At 33.9% G+C, this 22,650-nt stretch overlaps 1 pseudogene; it reads left to right on the top strand.

The window, feature by feature from the left end:
• Positions 1-16,127: 16,127 nt before the first annotated feature.
• On the top strand, positions 16,128-17,835 carry LOC124529121 (ribosomal protein L18-like; annotated as a pseudogene).
• The last annotated feature ends 4,815 nt before the right edge of the window (positions 17,836-22,650 follow it).

The raw sequence follows: 22,650 nt of genomic DNA, 5'->3' as shown, positions 1-22,650 counted from the left end.
TTATTAAATGCTTACTATGTGTGAGACACTAAATTCATTTCATTAATAAATTTCAATAATCAGATTAATTAATTTAATCCTCATAATAATCTAACAGGGTATAAACTACTTTTATACCCAGACAGTAGTGCTAAGACATGTTAAATAACTTTCCTTACTCAAGTCATATAGCCAATGTACTGAAATTAGCATTCAGACCAAGGTGGGTAGTCTGATTCCTCAGTGTAAGTTCCTGATTATTATACTGTGCTGCCTCCCAATGGAAGTTTTAGGTTCTCAGCACATATAGATTTATCCAGTATAGTACATTTAGATCAGGATCTTTGGAGTTAGGCATAAATGTTCAAATACAGTTCCACCACATACAATTTTTTGTCATTTTGAAGTTTCCTAACTTTCTGAGTTTTATTTTTCTGTCTTCATTAGAAAATGATTTTTCCCACCTTTCAGGAGTCATTATAGGAATGAAATATTTTTACATAATGAGGTGTCCAGCATTGTGCTTGACATGAGCTTGGTGATTAGTAAGTGTTAATTTCCATTCTTTACTTTCTAATATGACAAGGAATGTATATAGAAGTCAGAGTATGTTGGCATAGTCATCATACATGAACTCAAGGACTAGTTAGACCACTGAAAGTCATTTATTAAAATAGAGCTGACTTCCTAAATAATCTGAATGCTCTTTTGACTGAGATAAGAAACTATCACTAACTAAAGGAATGTACCCAAGGTTGTCTCATAGGTTTTACTCTGAGATCTCCCTCACAGAGAGTTGAAAAATGTTTAATCTACATTTGGAAGTGAGTTCAAGGTTATAATAAATTATGATTGATGGAAGTTTTGAGTTAGCAAAAGTGTTGGCTGTTCAGAACATCAGAATTCCAGTACAAACTCATGCGGTGAACTTGCATCGGCATAAAGACCTAATGAGACTACCAAAGATGGCTGTGCTGGTTGTGTCCAGCAGAAGAATACCCAGTGTACAGGATGAGTGGGGACTGAAACTTAGCCAGTGTTCCATGTGCCAAATCCTCCAGTTCAGCACAGGAATTATACAGTAACAATACCATACAAACTAAGATAAGTGCATGCTCAAATATATCCCCACCATTCCCTAAACAAACAAAATCACAGGGTGACCAGGGACCCAGGATTTCAGGACCTTGTATATTTTTATATTTAGACCTGGCTGCACAAATGTCTTTTAGATAAAATTATTTTCTGTTTAAGACACAAATTAATACTTACTATAGAAAATTAATTAGTAATAATTATAATTTTGGTATATGCCCTTTTCAGTATGATGTAAGCAGATAACACATGTATTTTTTCTCCAGAAATAAGATTCATATCATACACATATGTCATAATCTACTTTTATAGTTTATCATTAGATTTTTCTCTTCTGTAGATCTTATGCTAACCTCTTTATTTGAATTGATCTTTGGAAAAAAGCTAAGAATTAAATAATTAGTTCAAGAACATGGGTATTTTAAGTTTTTCTTTGTTTGGTTTCAGTAAATTGCTAAACTGTTTTTAAGAAATGTTGTGATATTTTACATAGTCAATAGCCATATATTAGAGTGTCATTTCACCACCACCTCATAAAACCTTGATATGCTATTATTCTTCATCTTCAGTACTGAACAAATGGTATCTTATTATAATATTAATTATATGTTACTATATTAATCTTAATCCAGAAAGAGCCATTTGCTTATTTTCTTTGAAAATTATGTAATGATAAATTTAGCCATCCTTCTATTGGGATGTTCATCTTTTCGTAAAGTTTTAAAAGCATTCTTTTAAATTTTGTTCTGGAAAAAGCAATCATTGAAATAAAGAAAAAAAGCTACAACTAGAAGCATGTTTATAAGTTAAACACAATATATGCATAACTCAGATGTATGTATGGAACATTATCAACACTTCGACTGTCTTCTTTTTTTCTTTGCTTTCATTCATTCTTTTATACCCCCAAAGGTAACCTCTATTCTGATTTCTATCACTGTAGAAAGTTTTTGCCTTCATATAATTGAAATCATATAATGTCTGGCCTTTTTTTTTTTTTTTTGATCCTTATTTTCTATGGGATTGATCCAAGATTTTGCTGGAAGCAGTTAATTATTTTTTTTCCTTTTTATTCACCATGTGTAGAAGCATTAGTTAATCATTCTTATTCACTTCATGAACTGACTGCAATATATTTATATATGATATGGCTTACGGACATTTAAGTTGTTTCTAGCTTTTGCTTATCTTGAATAAAGTGGCTATGAATATTTTGGTATATATCTTTGGGAGCACATACCTACCTATTTCTGTTTTGTGTATACATAGGAAGGGAATTACTGGTTTGTACAATATGCATACCTTCAACTTTAATAGACGCTGACAGTGTTTGCAAGTAGTTGTACTCATTTACACTTCTAATAGCAGTTTATGAGAGTTCGGGTTGCCCTATCTCTTTGCCAACAAAAAGTCATCTGGTGCATGTTTGTAATTTACTGTAGTTTAAAGGGGTATTTCTCTGATGATTAATCATGTTGAACAATATGTTAACTCTTCATCAGGATATTCTCTTTACAAAGGTATTATTTGAGTCTTTTACCTATATCTCTATTAAATTTTCAGCTTTTTTCATGTGGATTTGTAAATACTTTATAAAGTTTTAATAATATGCATTGCAAGTATCTCCACCCACATTGTGTTTTTTCATGGTTGCATGGGTTCACTTTTGATGAACCAGTAATTTTTGATGCTATAGTGGACATTATGGATAATGTATAGTTTTTCAGAATATCATTTGCTTCATCCAGGAGTGTCAACGTTATTTGAATAGTATTTAACAAATTATTATCTTGTAAGTATTTCAATGTCCTTTTATTCTTCTTTAGTCATTTTCATCTTTAATTCTGTGGTTTTATAAGCACTCATCTTTTTTTTCTTAAGTTTTCAAAGATTTACTACTTTATTATTTTGTATTTATTAAATACTTTTTATAATTTATTTCTATTTTCATATGTGTTCATAGTTTTTCTATCTTTCCTTATATTTATTTTGGCCATCTCTATCATTTTTTAGTTCAACACTTAAGTCTATTATTTTAAATATTTCTTATTTAGAAAATAAAAGTGTTTAGGGCATAGATCTTCATCTAAAAACTTCTGTAACCGTGCTCACAGATACTGATACATAATGTTTTCATTCCATTTCTTTTTAGACAGTAAGCAACTTAGGTATTTGTTTTCATTCTGCCAATAGGAATTTTTTAAAAGAAAAATTCTTGTTTTTGTTTGATTTTTGGTAAATTTAAGGTGGTTGGGATTTTGTTACTAATTTTTAATAGCTTTTATTTTTTCAAGCAGTTTTAGGTTTACAGCACCATTGAAAAGAAGGTACAAAGATTTCCCATATACTCCTACCCCCACACATGCACAGCCTACTCCTTTATCACTATAGCCCAAAGGACTGGTATAGTTGTTACAATTACTAAATTTACTTGACACATCATTATCATCCAAAGACCATAGCTTACATTAGGGTTAATGTAACTAACTTGTAATTTAATTTCATTATGGCCAGAGAATATGGTACATACTATTTCTTTTTGTATAGAATTCCTTGAAGTCAGGGTCTGTTTCCATGTTTCAAGAGCATGAGAAATGAGAGCACATTGTTCATGTTCAGGGCATGAAATATATATGAAGGGGTGTGTGTGTGTGTGTGTGTGTGTGTGTATGCGTAAAAAGATCAAGCATGAGATAAAGAAAATTTTATATCTCTTTATTAGTTTATAGTATTCTAGATGTTATTAATATTCTCAGTATCTTCACTTGTTCGTGTCTACATAAGCAGTAATGGACCCAGTTTAAGTTTCTTATAATTGGTTTGTGTCCTATAAAAATTTATTTTTGTATTTATGGAAACTTTTGTTATATGAATTCCAATCCATACATAAAACTTCTTAATAATTTCTCATTGTAGATTTTTGTAGTTTATCATTATAAGTTCTCTTTGCTTCATTTTATATGATTTACATTAATATTGTATTACTAACATCCTTATTTGTTTTGATTTGCATTTATCAAGTAGTTGTTCTTTTTCTTTTAACTTTCAAGTAGTTATATAGCATATGGAAGAGGCTGGAGTTTATATTTTGGATTAAATAGGAGTATATTCATTTTCCCAAAACAATTGAATCTCATTTACAAATATTGATATTTCAAATATTCCTGTGTTTAGATGTGTCTTATACATTTTGATACTTGCTTCTTTGTTTTCAGTATCTGGGTCAGTAACTTCCAAAGTCCTGTTCCTACTATGATGTATGTTTACTGGTAATCCTCCTTTAGTTTGATTGATACCACTGATTTAACAATCATTCCTTACATTTTGGGTTTGTAATTATTCCTCCTTTCATTGGAGAGAATTTTGTTGTTGGTGGTGCTGAATTCTCTCCTATTGTTTTATGTATTCATTTGCTTCTACAGTTACAGGTAGAAATTGGGGTAAAAATGCCTTTACAGGACTGTTTTTAAGTGAAAATTATGTCTCCCATTTAATAAATTGGTAAGTTTTTATCTTGATTCCAACTGAACCACTGTCCTGCACCATTTAGGGTAGAATGCAACTCTGCCTATCATGTGGCTAGACCCAAAGATGACTGTCATGACTAGGGGAAAAAACAAAAAGCAGTCTGTTAATTGTGAACTGACAACCACATACGCTAATTAATAGAATGATTTATAGGATAGATAAACAAGGAGCGTAGATAAAGGTCATTACATTTAAGAGAAATGAAAAAAAATCATAGGTAATTTGAAATTAATATGTAACTGATCCGTGTCTGTAACTCCATTCCCTACAGGCGAGTGTTATCAGAGAAGAGAGGTTTGTTTCAGAAGACGGTATTCTATCTTGACTCTGCTTTTTAACTGACTGTAATTGTTACTGAAATACTTCCCTGTGCTTTGGCTGCCTTATTTGTAAAAGTGAATATTGATGACATTGCTCTTATCAGTTTGTGTGGGTATTTTTGGAAATGCTTTGTAAAGTTTTACTCAAACAATTGTGGTACTATTTATCTGAACTAATATAACCTCTGGAAAAATACTAGCAAGCAAAGAAAGCCAGAATTCAATAACAAAATAAATTATATTGGTTATAAAAATACCCACAGCATATAGTTCAAGTGGGTGTGTTCCAGTACACTGTCCTGAGTCACTCTAAACTTGCATTCTAATGACCTCATCTCCTCCTACTAGTATTTTTTTTAGTCCACTGGCTAAACTGTTGTGCAAATTTGTTCTTGATTGTTAATAAGTTTAATCAATCTGTAGAGAAGATGAAAAATTTTCAGTGATGATTAACCTCACTCCTCTGTAGTTATTATCAAGGACATTATGCTCATTATTATTATTTTTAAAATTCCCATTTTAAATGTATTATTAATCCTTCCTTTCTCCAGATGACAAAAGCAAAGCTGGGTGATTATTTAACAACCAAGCACCACCAGCTGGTACTCCAGGCTGGTGGAAGTTACCATGTGTTCCCACTTCATCCTACCATAAATCCTTTAAAATGAGAATGTGAAAAGCAAATTAAGTTCATAAATGTCTTTGGATACGAACCATGAAGAAACATCAATATTTTAATGCTATAACTAACCATCAAGGAGATGGGGTGGGAAATGAAGGATATCAAGAAAAATTGATATACATTAATTAGTTTAGCTAACTTATGTGACTTTCATCGTAAGCGTCCTCTGAAAGTGTCAAGATGCCACACTTAGAATTTAAATGAAGATAGTGCATGTTTAGTAATGTCAAAAAAGATTAATCCAATTATAAAGATATAGAAACAATGGAAAAAAAATACACAACAGAAAATGAGCAGTGTGCATTAAAAAGCTTATTTTGGTCCATTTTACACTTATGCCACTGCTTTATTGCTTATTTTAGGACAACTCTGCCTAATATGGATCAGTAAGTAGTTTCTTTTCTTTCATTAATTCTGAAGTGTGGACTTCATTATCAACTCATAAACTACTCCATTGACTCACCTCTTCTCAAGTACTCAGGGAAAAGATGGTTAATTTTAGATTTGACACCCTAAGTCATTAAGTGCTTCACTTACAGAATTAAAAATTCCTAAAGTACAAAACAAAAATGTAATGAAAATATTTTAAATAAGTTTTAATTTTAGAAAATAATAAAAGCAAGGTATTTTTTTTTTTGCATTATTCAATATACTTTACTGAAGCAGAGAAAAAAGAGCGCCATTTTGAGTTATAGATGAATTATATTTGCCACTTTGCCGAGAAGATTTGTCTGGAATAAATGTGAAGTGTTCCTGGGACGGAAGTTAACTTTCTTACTGCTTATCCCACTACTGCTCTCTCCTTCAGTAAACTCAAACTCTCCCCTTAACAATGACTTTGGAAATTGATCCCTTACATGAATCTCCCTTTTGAATTACTGTGACTATTACAGTGCAGGAAGAAAAAGGGTCTGGCCACTCTAATGATGTGTGGCTACTCTCCTTCTCCCATCTTCTGTCTTTTGCTTTGCTTCTCCAAGCCACTGGAAATCTGGGTGGCCATGGCAGAAAGCATGAGTAAGTGATACCTTCATCCTTCCCACCCTTGAGAGGGAGGTCACACTGTCTTTCAGAGTTCTCTGACAAGGCTGTGGGCAAGCATGAATAGTTTTAATACTCAGCTGGCTCTTTGCACATAACTTTATAATGTTTTATTCTGATGGTCACAATTAGGAAGAAATGGGAAATAATCAGGTATGGTGTTATAGCCTCTAACTGAGAGAGAAGGTGAAAGGGCAAAAGATGATCCGGACTGGTGTCATAAAGGAACAAAAACCTGAAGGCTTCTATGGCCAGGTTGACCTCATGTAGATGCTCTGACTGGTGTGGAATATTGACTATCATGAATGTATAATTTAAATGTTCAGTACCTTTTAGCAATTTAAATCATCTGGATATTTCAAGTCTGCTGGAATTTCATCTTTTACTTCTAAAAGATGAAAACAGAAAGTAATTTTATAATGTTAAATGAGATAAAACAGACAACTTTAACATCAAATTATTTTTAAACATTCACTTCTAAGTTGTTTGCTTGAATTTAGGAGCATCATTCCCCACCCGCACCCCCAATTAAATAAGCATATAAAGTCTGACTATATTTCCAAGGCCCTTCTAGGGCCCTGTCACTTTATCCCTCCACTTCTCATTCCAAGTACTATTTGACAATTTTCCCTTTATAGACCCCTGCATGTAATCTTGGCCCTGTCCCAGATTAGATCCAGCGTTCATTAGCATCTGAGCTTTTTTCTTGTTCTTATCTGAAACCACTGACCTTGGAAAGTTACTTCTTATGATTGACTGAGCCTTTGCTTTGTTCCTTTTGTTAAGCCATTTTTTTTATAAGATTAATTTCTCTAAGACTTTTAACAGTAGCTCTCTAAGTAATATTTTGCTACTACTAACCTTTCACAAGGAGACTAACATTTATGTAATACTGCTATAAATAATTTAAATGTATCATTTTTAATGTTTATTTATTTTGAGAGTGAGAGTGAGAAAGAGGGAGAGAGAGAGAATCCCAAGTAGACTCCACACTCAGCACGGAGCCCAATCCCATGACAGTGAGATCATGAACTGACCAAAATCAAGAGTCAGATGCTTAACTAACTGCCTCAGCACCCAGGTGCCCCTAAATGTATCATTTTATATCATTATTATTATAAACTTCTGTGGCTGGGGCAGTTTAAGAAACCAAAGCACATAGTAATTAAATAACTTTTCCAAGATCACAGAACTCAGAAGCACTCAGAAGAGCTAGGATTTGAGACCTAGGATACCTAGGATACCTAGGATACCTAGGTCTCAAATCCATGTTGGAGAGCATTGTTAATCACCCAGTCTCTCTGGTTCATCATATAATTTTCTTCTAAACTCCTCATTCCCATGTTACTCTCTCTGACCCTGATCCTACTGGAATATCATCTACCCTTTACCTCTTAGAATTCCCTGACATGCCTTTTTAAAGCTATGCTTTTAGTGTTGTCTCCTGTCTATCCACTTCAATTTGGTTGAGGAACTATCCTGCAAATACATAAATTAAAAAAAAAATCCTTTGCCCTCCATAAACTTACAAGCAGTAAAAATTGTTTAGAAAACAAAGAAATGCTAGAGTATGATAGGAATGAGATTAAGACTAGACACAATCTTCCTCCTTGAGCAGGGCAACTGAGACAACAGCTGTGGGCTCCATGCTTGGGTAAGAGGTAACCCATAGAACAATGTGATTTTCATATCTTCTTTGGACCTTAACAAAATTTACTTTCAAAATTTATGTTTTTAATAATACAAAGAACAACAAAACATGTTGATTTATTTTAAAATAATTTAGGCAAATTTAGGACTGGTTAAGTTGTTTGAACTCTTCACTCATCTAGAGACGACTCCATATAGCAGAATAAGAAACAGTGGACTAAAGTGTTTAATTTACTTGAGGAAATAAGAGAATGATTCAGAGTCAGGTGAGTCTTATAATTATATTAGTTGTCCACGATGGTAAAGGACATCCCAAAACAAAGATAGGTGCAAAGGTACTAAAAATTTGAGTTAGTAATTTTGGGCACCACTTATTATTTCATTATTACTTCTATAATATCTGTGATTATTATATAAGTATACAAGATACTATAGAAGTATATTATATTATAGAAGTATACAAGATGCCAGAAACTTTTCTAGGTACTTCATAATATTTGTAATAATCACAAACTATTTCAATGTAGTTATTATCACTATTTTCGATATGCCATAACTGAAGTTCAGAGAGGAATAATATTTTTATATACTTATATCGTGATGGTTGATCTGAGATTCAAATTCGCAAATGTTTATCTTCTTAAATCAATACACACTGCTGTAAATCAGAGAATATATTGTGGCCTAGACAGAAGGGAGCCAAGTGGGGGAGAGATGCTAATGGGGCTAAAAAGTTAGATGGGGTCAGATTACAAAGTAAAACAACATGATCATGTTGTTGCTATGAAAAAACAACAAAATTCTACCAGTTCTATAAAGATTAGAGAAGATACAGAGGATTAGTAATATATTGAAATCACGAAACAAGAGCCTTGGTGGCTCAAGACTGGAGTAGAGTTAGGGAGAGAGATATTTGGAATTAGAATACACAGGGTTTAATGGTAAATATGTATTGTTGATTTTAATTCCTTAATTTGAACAGAGTTGTTTGAGTGTTGCAGAAGTAGGGTAGGGGTTAGAAAATGAGTTCACTTTAGATACTTTTTAAGTGGAGGTGAGTGGTTAAGAATGAGAGAGCAAGAGTGAGTGAGCACGTGATAGAGCACAAGGAGTGAGAGAGTGGGCAGAGCCTGAGATAGAAACATTTCAACTTCTCGATTTCTTGCTACTGAGCCTGCTTGCCAACACCTGTCCCACAAAGACAGATTCATTTAGTGGCTGGGCAGGTGTATGCACCTTCTGTTCTGACCTGCACCCCTGGCTAACCTGCTGCTCCTTTAACACCAGCAGACAAAACCAACTTAAATGAAAAATTAGCTGATGACAAAACAGCTCTACAATGTAATGACCCTGTTCTGCACTTTTATCTATGGAGATGAAGAATGATAGTTATCATTTATTAAAAACTTACCATTTCAAACACAATATTACTAGATTCTAACATTATTATCTCTGACTCCTACAAGACCCTGTGAGGTAAATACTACTACTACTACTAATAGTAATAATGATCATTATTATTATTATCTTGCAGATAAGAAATTGAGGCTTAAAAAGTTTAAATCAATTACCTTGTAAGTGATAGAGCCATTCCTCAAATCCAGCTCTGTTTGATTTCAAAGCCCAACATTTAAACATTATCCTAAACCGCCTCTCCAAATTCTTCCTGATTCCAGTTGGATAATGCAAGGTTGCATCCCCATCATCTATATTATAATATAATCCAAACTCTGTAAAATTTAATTCCAAAAACTCTATGTATAGCTTGTGCAAGAAGCTTAGCTTGGCTTCAGCTCATTCTCTGAGACATATCAATGCTTTCTATACGCCAAATTCCATCAATTCCCACTCTGTACTTGAACAGACCATGTTCTTTTTTTATAACCAAGTCTTTGCTCAAGCAATACATAGAGGTCTTCCTATCCGATACTACTCTTTAAATGGCATCTTCTTGGTGAAGCCTTCCCCACATTCTCACCCCCAAAAGACTGTATAAAACTATTTATCATATTGACATCATAATTATTTGTGCTTCCATCTCTGATTCTCTCCTTAGACTATGTACATCTCAAGAATTTTGCTTGATTCATTTTCTTGTCTTCTTCAAGCAATGTCAGTCATTATATTGGCACTGAGTCACATTTGGAGAACCAAAAGTTAAAGAGGATTTATTTGCTGAGAAAACTGTGAGATTCCTTTCTACCACCTCTCTACCTCAGAAATGGCAGTTAGGACCACTTAGTAGGCAGGCATGGGGTGTGGGGGGGTGAAAAGGCCAGTGGAATCAGCTTCTAGGGCAGGTTGGGACAGTGCTCTGGCCCGGGTGTAGTGAACAGAAAGAAGTTCCTATCACTGAGTTGCTTTTTTCATGAATTAATCTTTAAGTCGTTATACATGCAGTGAATGATTGTAACAGTTTTTCTCTTGAAATACCTTTCTAATAGAAAATAAAAATGGCTTTAAAATACTGAAATATTTTGAGGGGAAGGATTACTGTCTGATAGCGGTATAATAAATGAGAGTATATAACAGGAGAGACCAGAAATACAGCGATACCACTTTTGTCTTTTTTTTTGTTTTTTGTTTTTTTGAAATAATGCAATCACTGTCAAAAATAAAAAATAACAACTTCAAATTTTTACATGGCTCCCTCTGGTTCTGACATATTTTAACAAACATTATGTTCTTAATTATTTGCCAGAGAATAAAGCATTTGGGATCAAATATTGAAGATAATAAAAAGAAATATAGAAGGAAATTAACATTTGAAATACTTTTAAGCAGCATATAAGCTCCTTACTTGAGGGGGAAAACATTATCTTAGATATATACCCTCAATGTTTTAAAGTATTAAATAATTCAAGACAACAAATACTATGTAATATAAATTATACAAAGCAATGATTATAGATAAATTAAAGTGTTTAGTCATAATGCCATTAAAGAGGGAAATGGGATTAAGAGAAATTGAGAAAAGATGGATTTTAAATAGCAATGCTAGAAGAGGAGACATAAGTTACAAAATATTAACTATAATTTCCATGGGTGTCTGATCACACCCAAATAATGTTCACAACTCAGAGATATTTTTTTTTTTTACAATTTAATATGAGCGAGAAAAGGGAAGAGGCATGCTGAGGCAAAATTAGTTGTATAAAGTGCTAGATTACATTAAGCTAGGTGGCAGCCTGTAGAGCATGAGTAGAGGGGTGCTGACAAGGTCAGACTAACCAAAATATGTTTGTTTTTCACTGTAAAAAATGTTTATAATGTAAAATGTTCAGTCTACACACATACTGCTTGTAGGTAACCCTCTAACCGTCATCCATGAACCGTTAATAGTTGCAAAATGATTCCTAAGATAAGTTAGTGGATGCCTTGAAGCCAAACCAAAAGAAATAAACCATAGGGACTGGAATTTCCCTTGGGAAAACCCAGGAAGGGATTGTAGAATAAAGAAGTGCCTAAAAGTAGTAGAATTAGGAAGTAGGATCTGGGATTAGGGAACAGGGCACTAAAGGTTGTTTATAATCAATGATATCAATATAGACTGATTTTCTGAAGACAGGAGGATACCATAAAAGGTAGATACTGGCACCTGAAACAAGCATAATGGGTCACTGTCTCGGTGAAGGCTGATCTTCTCTTAAAGATGGTGGTGGAATCCATGTAAGTTCTCCCTGTGAGCGGTTTCACCAGTGCCTCACAGGTGATTCTAGAAATCCACAAGGGAATACATGTTTGTATCTTGATTAGCAAAACAGACTCCCTACCAGGATGACATAAATTTTTTAAGATCAAATCTTACTGTAAAGAAACTATTAAATGCTTGATAAATGAGAAAAGAACCATAGGAAAAATATTTGGACATTTATTTGAAATATTATTTTATTACTACTTAAAAATATTCTCGCCACAAAGAAGTCCAAATGATTCCAAGAACTTAACTACAGACCTATCACATTCCCTAGGGAAACTAGGATATTTCTACAAGGACTTGAAACAGTATCTTTTCCTTTAGTTTTGAGCAGTGTTAAACATTTCCCCTAAGGAATTTTAGCAACAGTAGAACATTATTTTTTAAATTAACTTTTTCATTAAATGCTTGTTTCCCTCGAAAAGGGAGCAGCTGTTAGTGCTGGCAGACTTTTCTCCCCCCAATCTATGAGTACAAATCAAAAACAATTTGTTTTGTGAATAATCTACAGTATGACAATTTGTCTACAAATATGTCACTGCCTGTTTACCTCAGTGTGTGTCAATTGGATTTAGCCCCTTATTTGCGGAGAAGAGAGAAAGGCAATCTTGACAGCATCCCTGCCTGCAGGCCTGGCTCTGCAGCCGCTCTCTCCCCCAACTTCCTGTTGCCACTAAGAACCACAGGGAGTGAGAAGCCACACACTGTGCAGACTGTGGGCTTCGCAGGACTAGGCCAGCTACAAAATTAGAGACCTGGGCTCTCACCGAGACGAGAGAGCTGTTCACACAGAGGCAGATCTTTCTGTACAACACTTTGATTAAGTCTAGGAAGAACCTTAATAGACTGCCATTTACTAGAAAGGAACCTTTAGAGACAAGTGTTGTGGGGGATGGAGTCTGATTTTTTTTTTTCTATCAGCTCCCTCTATACTGAACAGCTGATGCTTGCATGAAAGGAAGATCAAATAAAAGGCTTATTCAGCATTTATCAGATTCCAGGAAGGAAAAAAAGAAATGTCAGCTCTATCTTACTTATATATAGGTATATCCTACATGTCAGCTTGTATCACCCTGTGTGATATACAGTTCACCCGGTATACTTAATATTATAATATAAATTATATTAAAATATAGTGAAGTGCCTTCCCATCACCGGGTATAGTTCGATCTTTTCACATAGGCACTTGTGCTGCATACATTAATTCACAAGACTGACCTGAGCAAGTGAACCCAAGAACTGCACTAGGTTGTTTCGATGGTCTGTGGATTACTAAAACAGATCCTAACATTGTTATTTTGTGACAAATGACAAATGTTCTTTTTCATAGCATTCAGCAGCAGCATTAGTGTTATGATAACTGAATTATTTCTATCTCTTTTCCAAATGTTTATTTATATATATATATATATATTTTTTTTTTCCAAAACTGAGATGTAGGAAGGAAATGGCAAACTCAATAGAGAAATTATTTAAAGGGCAAGGCATGTATCCACTCACTACAGAATATATATTATACAGCCTTACTTATTAATGGCTTCAAAAATGTTTAGAAATAAATTTCAAGATCAAGGGCAATCTAAAAATATTCACCGCAAGCCTAAAGTGTGTAAGAAGGTAATTATTTTAAGAAGGTAAAATTTTGAGCAAAAATGACGCCATTTATTTTATACTGATATATTATGATATTACATACGGACAGGGGCTAAAGAAAATCAACATTACTTCCTTCTTTAAAATGTATTTGTAAAATTACAAACTTTACACTACACACAGATTTCTTTATGAAAGAGAAGTTTTATCTAACTACCTGGACTGGTTCCTATTCAGATTCCATCATAAGAAAATAATAATGTAGAGTGGCCCAAGTTGGGCAAGAAGAGTATCTCTCTATCCCAGCTACAATGACTACCATAAAATAGCTTAAAATAGAATTTGCTATGTGGAGAGGGTAAAAACATCTTTATTTTTAATATGTAGAAAAATACTTATAAAGATATAATTAGAGACTATTAGATGAAAACTGAAAAAAAAAAAACAGATAAAACTTTGACATAATTGAAAAAAATGATTTCCCCTTAATTCCTCTATGTATAGGGAAAGAGAATTGTATACAATGATGAAAATACACAGTAGACTTTTGAAAAAAAAAATAAGCAAAAGGTGAGGCAGAGGGAAGCACAACACTTTATATATTGAGAGTGAGAGGCCAGGGACATATGGGTAAAGATGATATACTGAACACCCCATTAATATTTGCTTTCCACTGGAAAGAGAGAAAAGGATTTTCAGAAAGTTTTATATCTACAAGGATAAAGAAAACAGGGAAAAACAAAACAACTAACTTTATGGAATCTGGAATGGTGATAGATGCATATGACTGATAGCACACAAGGGACCTAAATCCCAAACTGGTAGTGGGAAAAACTGAATAACACCATTTTCACAAGAGAACTATGAAAAGATGTGGAGATTGGTAGCACTGGATGCTTCTTGAAGCGGGGGCGGGGGGGGGGGGGAGAGACAGAAACAAACAAAACAGAACTATATTAAAGTTTGTTGAAGTAGTAGTTAGTAGTAGTAGTAGCTCTATCTCTCCATGAAGCTCTTGTGAATGCCCGTGCTGCTGGATATTCTAATGAACAGCCCAGAGTCCCCTTCAATGACTTGATACCTCTTTGCTCTGAGTGGTGCTGCAAACAAACTTCAGGTGTTAGTCCCTTCAAAAGGCCTTATCATCCAAGATCTCAGCCCTACTCAGAGTGACCTACAACTAATGGCCAATCAATGCAGGATGATAAAGGTCTAGCTCTTTAAGTCCGAATAGGGAAAATTCCGAAGGGTTATTTTAGTTTCATAGTTGAGTGAGTCAGCTGAGTCTGTCTGTGGGACTATATCATATCTATTCTCCTCCTGTCTATAGATATTGAACCCAAGGGTTTGCATTAATACCCATTCTTAACACTAATCCAATCTCAGAGCCTTCCCCCCAGAAATGAGACCTGCAGCAATGACTCTTCCTAATCTCTGCAGAAGACGGGTGACTTATTCTTTGTAAAGTAAAGGATCTACAGTAGAAAGGGGAACACTAGGGAGAGTTGAGGGCAGGGATTTTATACCTAATAAAACTCAAATAAGTGAATATTTATACACTAAGGCAGAGATACAAGCCTTCTTCCTTCAAAGACTGCCTTTAGGGTACTCAGATAAAGCCTTCTCTGGAGAGTCTGAACAGCCTAATAGGGAAGACATAAATACTGTATGTCTATATTAAGATGAAATGGCCCAAGCAGATAACCTTATAGTGAAGCCCAAAGGTGACCCCAATGATGGCAAAAAGCTTACAATAAGCTCTTTTGAAGCTTTAGAAGAAAATCAAAGATAAATAAGTGTACATAGCATCCCTCTAACATAAAAAATAATAAATGCCAGAATATATATATTTATAAAAACTTTGTTTTAATGTTTATTCATTTTTCAGAAAGAGAGAAAGAAGAGACAGTGTGAGCAGAGAGGGGCAGAGAGAGAGGGAGACACAGAATCCCAAGCAGGCTCCAGGCTCTGAGCTGCCAGCACAGAGTCTGATGCAGGGCTTGAATGCTTGAATTGAGAGATCATGACCTGAGCTCAACCAACTAAGTCACCCTGGAGGCCTCAGAATATATTTAAAAAAAAAAAACAAAAACAAAAACAAAAAACAAAACAAAAAAAAAACCTTGGAAAAATCAGAGATGATTAAAAAATTAAGAAAATAAAATCATTAATATTTTCAGAAAGAAAAGAGAAGGTATTATATGCATGAAAAAAGAACAACATAGTATAAAAAAGAAGAAGAAAGATAGAGTTCTGGGAAATTAAAAAAAAAAGAAACTCATTAGAAGATAAAGAAGAGCTGAGACCACCTATCTGAAAATATACCACAAAGGCACAGATATGGAAAATAAGATAGAAATTATAAGAAATATGGAGACTCACTCTAGAATTTCCAACATAAATTCATGAAATTCCCAAAAGACAGAATTGGGAAAATAGAAAAGAAGAAATCATCAACAGAATATTCAAGAAAACCTTTCAGTTTCCAAATTAAAGGAGCCAAGATTGCAGCAAAATAGTTGAAGAAAAATGGAATTCTACTATGTCCTTGGAATGTGATGTAGTAGAGTATATAGAGTTCTTTGACTTTCTCAGAACAATCTCAGAAGGTAGGATATAGTGGAACGTTAGGACATGCTAATGTCAGTAAGACACAATCAACAAAATTCTGCTAGACAAATGGCCAATTGTTTCAATAAAGCCATACAAGGCCGGGCATAGTAAATTGTTAGACATCAAAAGAAACTTAAACATATGAACAAAAATACAGCATATGGATCATGTGGACCTTCTTTGCCTGGATATTTATTCTCATCAGCCAACTTAAAAAAGAGAGAGAGAGAGAGAGAGTTGGGAGTGACTAAACATGACCTAGTTATTAACTATTTTCATGTTTAACTTACTGGTTGTGTTACTGTCACTTGGTTCTGGTTAAAAAAAAAATAGCTCTTATTTGGTATGGATACATACTGAAATACAATAGACATCATGATTTGGGGAACTTTCTTTAATGTTGTTCTGTCCTTTTCCTTCTCCCCTCCAAGAAAGGTATGGAGTGTGAGTATATGACAGTGTAGCAGAAAAGTTGATGGGTCATGATGCTGGGTAATGCGGACAGGGAGATCTAGGCATTACACTTTTTCCTGTTGTATCTGTTTGATAATGTCTATTATATATACATTTTTTTTGGTTCTGTAGAGATACCCAGATAAATAATCAAATGAGATGATAAAATGTGATATTTTTAGAAATACAAGATCTCAAAAAATTTACCTTTCATATATAGTTTCTCTAAAAGCTATTGGAGGAGATGGTGCTCCAAAATGAGAGAATAAAAGCAAAAAAACTACATGAGGTAGGGTAAGGGACATAGGAAAAACAACACAGAAAGGATATAAAGAGAATACCTTGGAATGATTATATCACTTTGTACTTCTTGTGACTGAAAACACACACACACACACAAACACAGACACAAACACACACCACACATCTATTTTTCCATTGACATTTAGTTCCAGCTCCCTCCCTACAGAAGCAGATTACTTTAGGTAAGTTAAGAAACATAAGCTTCCATTAGAGTTAAAAAAAAAAAAAAACATATTTATAAGAATTTCAGCTCTCATAGGTCTTAAAATATAAGATTAGAAAAAAAAAAGCTTTTAGAATAACTAATTAAGAAATTAAAGTCCATAAGGGTTAAATAAATCAGATCAAACATTTTGCAACACCAAAACTAGTTCAGTTTTGGTACTAGTTACATTCTGTTACCGGTTACCAATCTGGTTCTGGTTCTGGTACTAGTACATTTTAGTACTGGTTACATTCTGAACTAGTTCTGAGTCGCACCAACCGGCCACCTCTGTCCCCTTCCCGGATGATCCGGAAGATGAAGCTGCCTGGCCGGGAAAACAAAACCGCTGTGGTTGTCGGGATGATAACCGATGACGTGCGGGTCCAGGAGGTGCCCAAACTGAAGGTGTGCGCGCTGCGTGTGAGCAGCCGTGCCCAGAGCCGCATCGTCAAAGCTGGAGGCAAGATCCTCACCTTCGACCAGTTGGCCCTGGACTCCCCCAGGGCACCGTGTTGCTCTCTGGTCCGCGCAAGGGCCAAGAGGTGTACAGGTATTTCGGCAAGGCCCCAGGGACCCCACAGAGCCACACCAAACCCTACATGCGATCCAAGGGCAGGAAGTTCGAGCGCGCCAGAGGCCGCAGGGCCAGCCGAGGCTACAAAAACTAAGCCCAGAACCTGCCGTGTTATTAAAAAGATTTCGACTGTTAAAAAAACAAAACAAAACAAAACAAAAACTAGTACTAGAACTAGTTCAGAATGTAACCCCCAATTTATCAATTCCATGCAACCCAAGCTGGGTCTCCTTTCTTGCAACAGGAGCCATGAAGGAGTTTTCAAATTTTCTTTCTTTTTTAGATTGTGCTTAGGTCACAGCTAATGGTTACAGTACCTAATGTATGCATTGTTCTGGTTAAACTTAAATAATCTTGTTTACAATATAAACATTTATAAAATACTTCACTTTGCAAAATAGGTGTTATAATGTAGTACCTTAGAGTGATGTAGATAGTAATTTATTAAAGACCAAAATATAATTTTCTACTCTTCTAAGAAAGTTTAGAAAAATATATTTTAAATATCAATTAGCATAAAAAGTAAAACAATGCTTGAAATAAGCAATTATTTTAGAAATTCTCAAAATAGTGACATTATATAGAATTCTATAAAAGTCACCTTAATACCTTCAGTGTTTCATGTTATATTGGACCTGAACTTATTTTAGGTTACTGTATCATGTAAGTTGTAGTTCATTTTTTAGTTTCTGATTTCTATTAGTGTGTAAAGGATTTACATTTGCATTTAAATAGGAAGGAAATGTGATAAAGATTTCAATTAAAAGGCTGTCTGTTTGGGTTAATTCATTTTTAATAGGAACAGTAAATATTTTTCAGTTGTTTCAGTTCTTACTGCAAGATCAGTTCATTGTTCTTTTTTATCTAGTTATGTCAGGTGGTGCTCAATAAAGATCACTATAATGTCAGTCCCTACTATTTAAGAAACATTTCTCATTTCTTCATTGATTTTTTTAGAAACCAAAGCAAATTTCTGAATAGTACTTGAGAAAACTGATGACAGCAGGTCACTGCTTTAGTACAAAAGATTCTTAACACACACACACACATATATATATATATATTACTTATTAATATAAATGTGTTCAGACAAGTGTATACATAGACCTATACACATATGGAGATTTTCATTCTAAAGTCATCTGATGGAAAGAAAAAAGAAAACCTATCCTATCTTGAAAGTTTAGCTAAGTCTTCAGAGTCTCATCTACTTTATACGAATAGCTCTACAAAATGAAAGACCATCCATTAATTAGTCTTCACATATATTATCTGATTTTAAAGTGCAGGGAGGTTTTATAATGACAATATCAATCTTAGTCTGATGTCCCATAAACTTTCTACTTCTGAAGCTAGTTCTTTGAAATTTGGTCACTTGTCTGTTAATTTTAATGTGTGTCCTTAGATTCTACAGAAATTCAGTTAATTATGTGGCATCTATTTGAAATATACTCTGAAAAATAATTGATACATGTTTATCATATTTCAGGATTTTTTAAAATTTTGTTTGTAGTTACAATTATCTAATTTGTAATATGTTTCTTAACTTACCAGTTTCTAAGAAACTAGCTCACTTTCTCCTTCAAAAACCCTAAAACTTCACTGGACATGCTTTTTTGGGGATTGGGGGAGAAATATAGGCATTTAAATAATGAATTCAAGTGTTTTATTAGTATATTCTGGCCTGCTGCCAGCAGAACATCATACCAATAAGTAAATGGATTAAGTTGCCTGTAATGCCAGCTAGGAGATATCTTGACAGTTGTGTTTTTCATTCTCAGGTGTCTAGTTAAGGAAAACACAGGGGTCCAATTCAACCTTTAAAAATGTTATCTTTTGACTAGAAAGATTACTGCTTTGAGATGCAATGGGATTTTCCACAGCAAACTTAGCAGAGGATTATGTGTTTCATTACTCTCTGAATGAAAAATGGAGTGAATAGATGCTGTAAATAGAGGATATTTCTAGAGAAAATTTCTGTAGAAATTATGACTTATTATCATTTCTACAAAAAAATTCATAAAGCAAGTGGCAGTTGGATTAGAGAAAGGTTCATATTATTTTGAGAAACTGGTCCTTACCCCCAAAAATATTTAGAGGATTTCAAGTGTTAAAATAAATTCTATTTCATCTCAACTTATTTTCAGCTATTTTATTCAATTTTTTTTATTATCATTAGAATCTATTTTCCCCACAGTGTATGTGTATTTTTTAGGCAGTCTCTAAATTGACTGTTTCATGGTTGATTTTTTTTTCCAGCCATATTTAACCACTGATCACAGCTGAATTGATTAGAGTGATTGTGGAGTAATTCAAACAGATAAGATGGCTGAGCTCACCAAACAAACCATGCCATGGTCCAGTAATTGTGTTCCTATAACTACAACATAATGCACTGCAGTAAGTTAGACATGTTGGGAACACAAACTGTAAGAGCTACCTGTAATACAGTTTACAGCTTTTGTTTATTAGAACTTATCTTCTTAGATTTTTTAACTCTAACTTAGAGATGTAAGTCTTCAAGCAGATTTCCCTACATAACTCGTAAGCTTTGAGAAACATAATGTGAAATAGAAAAATGGATGAATATTGAATTTAGCATCAACAATTTCAAATATCTCTGCTCAGTATAGGTAAAAAAAAATGTTCAACTGAAGAATTCCCAGGACTTTTCATGGTAAATTTCAGTTAATGTCTTATCAGGTCTCTGCAAAGTGAAAAAGTAATACTACTTGCTGGAAATTGCCAAATTAAAACACATACAAAAAACCTGAATCAAGATATTTTTCCATAATTTTATGAGAACCTGAAAGTATAAAACTTATGTGTACACACACACACACACACACACACACACACACACACAAGGTCGTATGAGCAGAAGTATGCACTAAGTCTCTAATACTATTTAAAATATATCACAAATGACCTTTACTACAAATGAATCTATTTTCACAGCTTATCATAGACTTCATGCAAAGCACAGGTTTATTTGACTGAAGTTGTATTTCCTACTCTCTACAAGCATAAAAAAACCTATGACAACATGTTCAACATCTACCATTGTAAGGGATGTTTCTAGACACCTCAGCAAACCATCAGGCGAGTTGGACTGTTTTTTTGGTGAAAATTAGCAAATTATTCAAATGAATGTACTCAAGTGGTTATTTTGATAATAAAGATGAGAAATTGTTCATATAGATTTATAGCTATTAGTTGGGACACTTTCGACAATTTTATGATTATTTTAAAATTGCACATTATTTTTTCTCAAAAGCAATCCACAAATTTCCAAAATGCAATAAACCTACATGGGTATTTCCTAGTGATCATTAGCTATTGAGTATAGCTATGACACTCTTAAATTATAAAAAACAAAATAAAATTATTCTTCTATTTCAATGTTTTAACAATGAATTGCACAAGTATATCTACCATTTGGGGATTCTACTGGGTTTACCATTAATAATTTTTCCCCCTCAATTAGCATTACTGAAGCATTACATATGTCACACAGCATATTATGAAAGAGCTACTGCTGTTATAGGGGTCAATGGAAAATGGCTTGTGGCAAATTATAGACGTCTTCAGTGTTGGTTTAGTTAGGTAATTTCATGTAAATTGATTACATTATTAAGCAAATATACAATCTCAATATTATTATTTTCTCATCTTACTCTTTGCTTAACTAAAATTTAAAGTCTTACATGAAGAGAGTGCTGTGGCAAATTTGGAATATTTTTGGAATATTTTAGGAACATATTTTGAGAGATTCTTTCTTAGGATTCTTGTGTTTCTCTTTACTAAGAATTACTTCCTCAATATGTCCACAAATGAGAGTGTAGGTTTTGTCTATATAAGAAAATATTCATTTAAAATGACTCTTTTTTAAAGAAATAATCCTTCCAATAATGGCTATAAAACCATTACCTTTAGTTTTATTTTTGAATTTTTACTTACTAGTATTTTTCTTTAAGGCAGAGACTGTTCCTGTTAAGTGTCAATTAAAGGAAAGTATAAAGAAAAAAATAATTCCTTTTAGTAGAGTCTTTTTGAGGTCTCTGAATGCTTACATATTGAAGAATACCTTCTTTAGCTCATAGAAGACATATGAAATAGTGTCACTTTGGTAAGTGAGATGTTGACAAACTTTATTAACATATGTAGGCTGGCAGGGAGGGGGAATAGAAACTATTGGTAAAATCTAGTTCAAATTTTAAAAATAAATTTTAATGGCATACAGACACATACATACACACATATGCATATGCACACTGAAATTTTTTTTTTATATGAAGTTTATTGACAAATTGGTTTCCATACAACACCCAGTGCTCATCCCAAAAGGTGCCCTCCTCAATACCCATCACCCACCCGCCCCTCCCTCCCACCCCGCATCAACCCTCAGTTTGTTCTCAGGTTTTAACAGTCTCTTATGCTTTGGCTCTCTCCCACTCTAACGTCCTTTTTTTTTTTTTTTTTTTTTTTTTCCTTCCCCTCCCCCATGGGTTCCTGTTAAGTTTCTCAGGATCCACATAAGAGTGAAACCATATGATATCTGTCTTTCTCTGTATGGCTTATTTCACTTAGCATCACACTCTCCCGTTCCATCCACGTTGCTACAAAAGGCCATATTTCATTTTTTCTCATTGCCACGTAGTATTCCATTGTGTATATAAACCACAATTTCTTTATCCATTCATCAGTTGATGGACATTTAGGCTCTTTCCATAATTTGGCTATTGTTGAGAGTGCTGCTATGAACATTGGGGTACAAGTGCCCCTATGCATCAGTACTCCTGTATCCCTTGGATAAATTCCTAGCAGTGCTACTGCTGGGTCATAGGGTAGGTCTATTTTTAATTTTCTGAGGAACCTCCACACTGCTTTCCAGAGCGGCTGCACCAATTTGCATTC

Source organism: Lynx rufus, unplaced genomic scaffold (assembly GCF_022079265.1).
Source record: "Lynx rufus isolate CCGP_SWC_20201006 ecotype Redwood Valley unplaced genomic scaffold, mLynRuf1.p SCAF_6, whole genome shotgun sequence".
In the NCBI taxonomy this organism is placed as follows: domain Eukaryota; kingdom Metazoa; phylum Chordata; class Mammalia; order Carnivora; family Felidae; genus Lynx; species Lynx rufus.
The sequence above is the reverse complement of the archived record's forward strand: the minus strand, read 5'-3'. Positions and strand labels throughout refer to the sequence as shown.